This window comes from Hypomesus transpacificus, chromosome 6, assembly GCF_021917145.1.
Source record: "Hypomesus transpacificus isolate Combined female chromosome 6, fHypTra1, whole genome shotgun sequence".
In the NCBI taxonomy this organism is placed as follows: Eukaryota; Metazoa; Chordata; class Actinopteri; order Osmeriformes; family Osmeridae; genus Hypomesus; species Hypomesus transpacificus.
The window spans coordinates 1,670,143-1,677,344 of record NC_061065.1 but is presented as its reverse complement, the minus strand read 5'-3'; positions in this window follow the sequence as shown (position 1 = coordinate 1,677,344).

Below are 7,202 nucleotides of genomic sequence, written 5' to 3'. Positions count from 1 at the left end.
TTCCAACAATAATAAGTTGATTACAGATTCAAAGAACAATACTTGGAATGCTGAAGCAATATTCCAACAATAAATTGATTAAAGATTCAAAGAACAATACAATGCTGAAGCAGCATTCCAACAATTAATGCACCCTTATTTTAAAGTGTTACCAAAAATATAATAGGAATACTAACAAAAACAATAGGTTCCCTACTATCGGAGGAACCCTAATCATACTAAGAAGAAGAAGAATACTAATGCACCCTTATTGTAAAGTGTTACCATATATTTTTTAAATTCTTCTCCGTTAAATGGCTTAATAGCTCAAAAAGTCCTTGACCCAATTTATTCAAATTTGGCCCAATGATACAATGGGTCACTCATTACTCCCAGACGGCTAGTGGCCCATGTACGCCCATAGGTGGCGCTATAAAACACGCCCAAAATCTATGTGATTTCCCCAGCGCCCCATTATTCTAAAATGCCTGAAAATTGGTATACATGCCTTATTTCTCATGGGGAACAAAAAAGCCTCAAGAACCCAAAAGGTCCATCATGACAGGTTTTGCTGTACTGTCCAAATTTGATACAACCTTCAAAACCCTTGTCCTCATGAACCATTGATACAATCGACTTGGAATTTGTAACAGATATGTAGAATACATGTTTTCATAAAGGGTCAAATTGAATAAGAAATGCAATACAAAATGGCTGAAAAGGGTGTATTTATGTGAATGGCCACATTGCCTCAATATCTTTGTGTCAATAAATCTAAACAAATTTTGACTGGTTGTTTTTCAAACCTAATAGTGTTCAAGACGACATCACTCTGAAGTACCATAAACAATGTCACCTTGGTATATCAATATAATGATTGAATTCAATTGAATTGCTCCACAGCGCGCTCAAAATCCTGCCCCTTGACACTAGGGTGACCACCTGTTCCGCTTTGCGTTGTGTCGCACAGCATTTTCACCCCTTGTCCCGCACGTCGCATATTGAACATGCTGTGCGATACAGCGCAAAGAGGGACAGGTGGTCACCCTATGGGGGGTGACAAATGCCCTTACACACCCGAACAACATACAATGTATACTAGTTTTGCCCACAATGTGCGTGTCGTCTCAGCTTTTTTATCATTGGTTCCCAATGGAGGTGATGGCAGCGTAGTACATGAGAGAACTTTGATAGCGGCGATGTACACGGCGACGTTACCTTTGTAAACATTGCATTACTGCGTGTGACGTGTAGCACGTCTGCAATGATGGACGTCGCTACGCCAAGCGTCTGCAATGATGGACGCCACTACGCCAAGCGTCTGCAATCATGGACGCCGCTACGCCAAGCGTCTGCCATTAAGTGGTAAGTTAGCTATGCTATTATGTGGTAAGTTAGCTATAACCGGTCTCAATTTGGCAACTGTAGGCTAGCTAACCATCAATCGTAAAGAAACAATTAAAGTAGCCTACATGATCAAGTGTGGCTATTTCAGCTAGCTACTGTTGGGCTGTATTGGAAGACCCGAATTAGACTCAGAAATTTGTGTTGTGTCTAAATATAGTTTTAAGCACGTTTTCATGTCATGTTTGATATGTAGGCTATTAATTTTGTATTTTATGTGTAACCGGTGTGAACTGGTGAAACTCACTCCTCAGGTATGTAATGGGCCACCCGGGTCAACGAATAGCTAGCTTTTCTTTGGCGTAGCTGGTAGTGGTCACTCTTGGAAAGTCGGAGGTTGTGCGTTCGAGCCCAGTGAGTGGCGAACGAGCCTTGTCACGACGGAGCGTGGCTACAGCTGTTACATACCTGTCACATTGGTGCTGTGACCCGGATCTCACGAGGTTAGCATCAGCTAACCGCCGGAGTGAGTTTCAGAGGGGTGAATGTAACCGGTGTGAACTAGTGAAACTCACTCCTCAGGTCTGTTATCGGCCACCCGCATTAATGAATAGCTAGGTTTTCTTTGGCGTAGCTGGTAGTGGTTGCGTTTGAAAGTCGAGAGGTGGCAGGTTTGACTCCCCGTGGGTGTGAACATTGGCCAGATACCTCTGACAGAGCTTGCAAGACCACGTTCGTTACATACCCATGACATGTGCATCACATTCTAGTAATGTTTTCAGTGTTGTAAAATGTATATTTGCTGGTTTGATAGCCTAGAGTTTTGTCCCATTATGTGTTTACATATTCTCTTGTCTTGCAAAGGCATGTTTGGCTGACTGCAGCCAAGTACCGGTGATGTTCCATTTGAATTTGTATGTGTCAGCCAATTGTTCTTTCATATAGCCGGCGTCGCTATTTTAGTACGCAGGATGGGTTTACAAAAGGAGAAGCTAAACCGATTACGGAGTTTGATTAGCCTCCTATACTTGCTCAGGTTAGGTGTGCTAGGTTTATAAAATACCTTTGTTATTGTTTGCTCTGAAGGTAGCGTTTGTTTCTGTATTGATTTTGTTACATTGTCATAATGTATTGATTATCTTACCATTTTGAAAATAAACAATGTTTGTGCATTTAAAGTTACTTGTCTTTGTGCCTGCTTTCAGTGTTTGGACAATAGAATTTGCTAGGGTCCTAAGTCACTATCAAGAGAGCCTTTTTATGTGTCCCTGACAAACAAGAGGTGAATATGAGTTGTATGTGCTGGTTTTAAAATGTAATACCATTTCATCCTATTTTAAGTTGTTTTGTGTCCACAGGATGATTGTTTTTCACCACTGTTCTACCATTTAGTCTGATTGTTAGCTGAGTTCCAGTTCAAGTATTTTATTGTCAGATGCACAGAACAACACAAGGTCAGACTGGGCGCTGAAATTCTTAGGACACGACAACGCAACGCAACCTGGCATGACATAACATATAAGCACTCTGAACATAGATTACATCTATGATATGAATTTAAAATAACAACTCCTATATATACAAAATAATATACAATACAGTATACTGTAATAATACACATATTAACCTATACTAACCGTATAAACCTATACTAACCTAGAGACAAGTGGGGTAACACTTAGTGCAATATTGCTTATGTAATGCAACCAGTAGCTGAAAGTGACAGTGTGTAAAGTGGCGTAGTGAGAAAGTGGTGTATGGAGTGGAGTGTATCAGTGTCCATTCAGAAGCCTGATGGCCCTTGGAAAGAAAAGGATTCTCCAATCTATGTGTGCGAGACCGAATGCTTCGGTATTGCCATCAACCTTCTCTCTCTAGGCTGACTCGTCACTGTCAGAGATGAGACCCACAATGGTTGTGTCGGCAGCAAACTAAACGAGGTTGGAACTGTGTGTTGCAAGGAGAGCAGGAGAGGGCTGAGCACACAGCCCTGGGGGGTGCCTGTGTTGGTGATCAGTGTGGACAGGGTCGGGTTTGTGCAATGGGCAGGAGGGGCTGCTGCCCCGGCCAGGGGCACGGCTAGGGGGCCCCGGCACGGGAGATAAAAAAAAAAAAAAATACCCACCCGTAGTGAAGTCCACGTTTTCTTAGCATCATGTGTCGTTGCCAGAGCCATAGAACAGAGCCTGTTGAGGAGAGCCCTGCCACTCCCTATTAAGCCCCATTGTACCAAATTTTGTTGCAGTTCCACCAGAGTTCCACTGGGAGTGATCGCGGTCGAGTGCAAAATGAATGGGAGTCTATGGAGCTAAACGGCTAAATTTGTCTCTTTCGCCTGTTGTCATTGATAAATCTCAGATTTGATTGTAGTTTTTGCATGTTCAACATGGATTACAGGTCAAAAGTTGAATGAACGAGTACTCATGTCCTTTCGATTTCTTACAGGGTAAGTCGTTGTTGCCCACGCTAGCATTCTGCTAACGAATGCTGATTGGTTAGTGAAGGACTGACTACGACCAGAGATCCCGCTTGATGGCATCCGAAGCAGAACCAGAATGTCAGAGCATTAGCAACATTAGCAACAACATTAGCAAGCCAAAACTCTTTCTAGCATGTGTATTGACAGGGAGAGCCTAACCTGTCAGCTGTGTTGTCGATGCCTCGAGAGAAAAGTGGAAGTAACCAGAGCTTGCCGTCAAGCAGTAGCTCTGGTCGTACGATGTGTATGACGTCATTACATTTTCAAAGGCTTTTTGGAACGGAAAGGCGACTTTAAAAAAATCTAACACCCAGCGGTGTGTATTTTTTTTGCCCCTCCCTTTCGAATTTAGAATTCAAATTACTATACAAAAAATTATATCCTGAGAAAAGTGGATTTTGAGGGGTATAGCTCCATAGACCTCCATTAATTCCGCACTCGACCGTTAGCGCCCTCATATGGAACTGCAACCAGTTCAGAACCCGGAAGTTTCCCGAGAGTGGGAGTTCTCCCTATATTAGACTTTCTCTACCATAGAAAAAGAGAGTTGTGACACTTCCATAGACTCCCATTGTTATCGAGGAATGCGGAAGTAAAGCGTGTCTCACGCGACCTATTGTTCCGAACATTGTATTTTTCACTGTTGAACCCCATTCATTTTCAGTGTCTTTCAGTTTTTCATATTTCAACCACCACATATCAATTGTTATTAGTAGTATTTCATATAGCCAGCTTAAGATCAAATTTATCGTAAGATTATAGCTTGTTAGATTCTAAATGCAGTTAGAGCTAGACTGTAGGTCTAGTATCTGACATAGAGCTAAGCAACACTTTTACTGTAGCTAGCTAGAGAGCACGTGTATCATAACCATAAGTTAATTGGTTTATTAATAGTCTGTCAAATCATTTCTAGTCAGAACAATTTTCTATGGCGCTGGTTCTAGTTATTGGTGTTCGTTGGCATACAAAGTTTACAGAGTCTGCTCTTATTAGCCTATAGTTAGTACATCTGATTAGTACGGTGGCCCTGATGTGCAACACACAATGGCAAATAGCAAAACACAACGGCAAATAGCAAAGCACAACGGCAAATAGCAAAACACAGGCAAATAACAAAACACAACGGCAAATAGTAAAACACAACGACGAATAGGAAAACACAACAGCGAATAGGAAAACACAACGGCGAATAGGAAAACGCAACGGCAAATAGGAAAACGCAACGGCAAATAAGAAAACGCAACGGCAAATAGGAAAACTACATTAACTTCTGACGGAAAAGGTAGGGCCTATCTAGCAGAAGATGGAACCTCCTGATTGGACAGACAGACTGTCTGTCTTTGAACAGGAAGGAGAACGCCTATTTTGAAAACATGAATCCCTCGAAAATACTTTCGCTATTTTTAAGAATGATTTTGATGCAAGGCATAGGCTACATACTAAAGAATTTATAATACATTACAGTATAATTCTAGTGCTATAATCATTAGCTGTATCATGGGCATGGCACTATCTATAATTCCAGTTATTAATATTTGTGGCAACTTAATCACCAAATGCATCACGGGCACTATATAGCAACGGGAACAATGCTCGTAAGACTTTATACAGGATACATGTATTAAAGTTATGTTTTGTGCTTATTAAATGTATATCTTATGAACTTAGAAGTGTGCTCAGGCTTAAAACATTGTGTCTCACACAGGGTGTGGGAAACAGGCTGTATTTTGTGTTGTTATCGCTCCATTTCAGAAGCAACATTGAATCCAGGCTGAGACAGCACCCGAGCAGAAGGGATGCGTGGGGAAAAACAAACTCCCTGATACACGAGAGAACAAGCTCAACCTTTTTTTGATATTTCTGTTTCAATTGCACTGTATTATATATGCTGGGGCAGGGACAGATACTCAGTTGGACTTTGTGAACCAGCCCAAACTCTGTTGCGGGTAGGGAAACGTAGACAACCCCAGAGCTCTGTACTTGTTGATTTCCAACTGCTGCATTAAAGCTGATATTATCAGACCTCTGCGACTCCAGATCAATCTTTCTAGAACACATATTTGTGTCATTGATTACCATCATTACATATTGGAATAGACACAAAGATTTTCAGTCCTTCAAATGGTGACCCCGACGCTGAAAAGAGGGGGTCCAGAGGGTTCCGGCCCGACCGACAGATCGGGAGAGAGACCCATACACCGGTACGAGGAGGCAGACGTAATCGTCAGGCGCGCCTCAACATAAAAAGGGTAAGCAGACACCTGTTAATTCAAAGTACTGCTATTCGGAACTCAGAACCAAATTTAGACGATTACTATGTCTCATCGTACCTAGTCAAGCCATCAGGTTTGACTAGGTACGTCATGGAGACGAAATCATCATTGTTAAAAACACGCTCTCATACTTCATGTTCTTCAGTAAGATCAAGTGTATCGTCAACTGGGTCAGCGGCGGCTAAGGCGAGAGGGAGAGCAGAAGCAGCAAAAGCACGGCTTGCCTTCTCCGAAGAGGAAGTGCATTTAAAGCTTCAAAAGGCCAATCTGGAGGCATCTATGGAAATTCTTAGGCAAAAGAAGGAGACAGCAGCAGCTATCGCAGAAGCCGAAGCGCTTGAAGCTGCCGTTGCTGAAGACACTGAGAAGCATAGTTGCAGGCTAAGTTTAAATACCGCCCCCTTGGACACCACACAACGCACTGAACAATATCTTATTGATCAAACCAAAGAAGTAGGGTCAGAATTCCAGTTGTGTGATCCTACAAAAACGGAACAAAACCCAAGCTACAACATGTCAGCTTCATATCTTAAACCTGAAGCCAAACGTTTTATGTCAAGCCGAACCAATACAGTTGCCCAACTACCTCACATTGCCTCAAAACAGCCATACATCTGTAAAAATGAAGAGGCTCCAGAGTCATGTGGAATCAGGTTTGAGGACAACAATGCTTCCCCCGTGCAACATTTTAGACTGCATAATAACGGTGGCCACCCTACTTCTCAGCCCTACCTCAGGACCCCAAACTTGAATAATAGCAGTTCAAATCTAAATGACTTTGTGAGATATCTTGCTCGTCGCGAGCTTGTGGCTACAGGATTACTTCAGTTTAATGACAAACCACAGAACTACAGAGCCTGGAAGCGATCTTTTCAGTCTGCAACTAACGATTTAAATCTGACACCAAGTGAAGAGATGGATCTCCTGCTGAAGTGGCTTGGCAAGGAATCAGCAGAGCATGTTGAACAGATAAGGGCAATACATATTAATCATCCACAAGCAGGACTGGCTATGACATGGGAGAGGCTTGATCACACTTATGGCTCAATGGAAGTGATAGAAGATGCCTTGTTCAAACGAATCGATACCTTTCCGAAAATAGCGAACAGAGACTATCCTAAACTGAC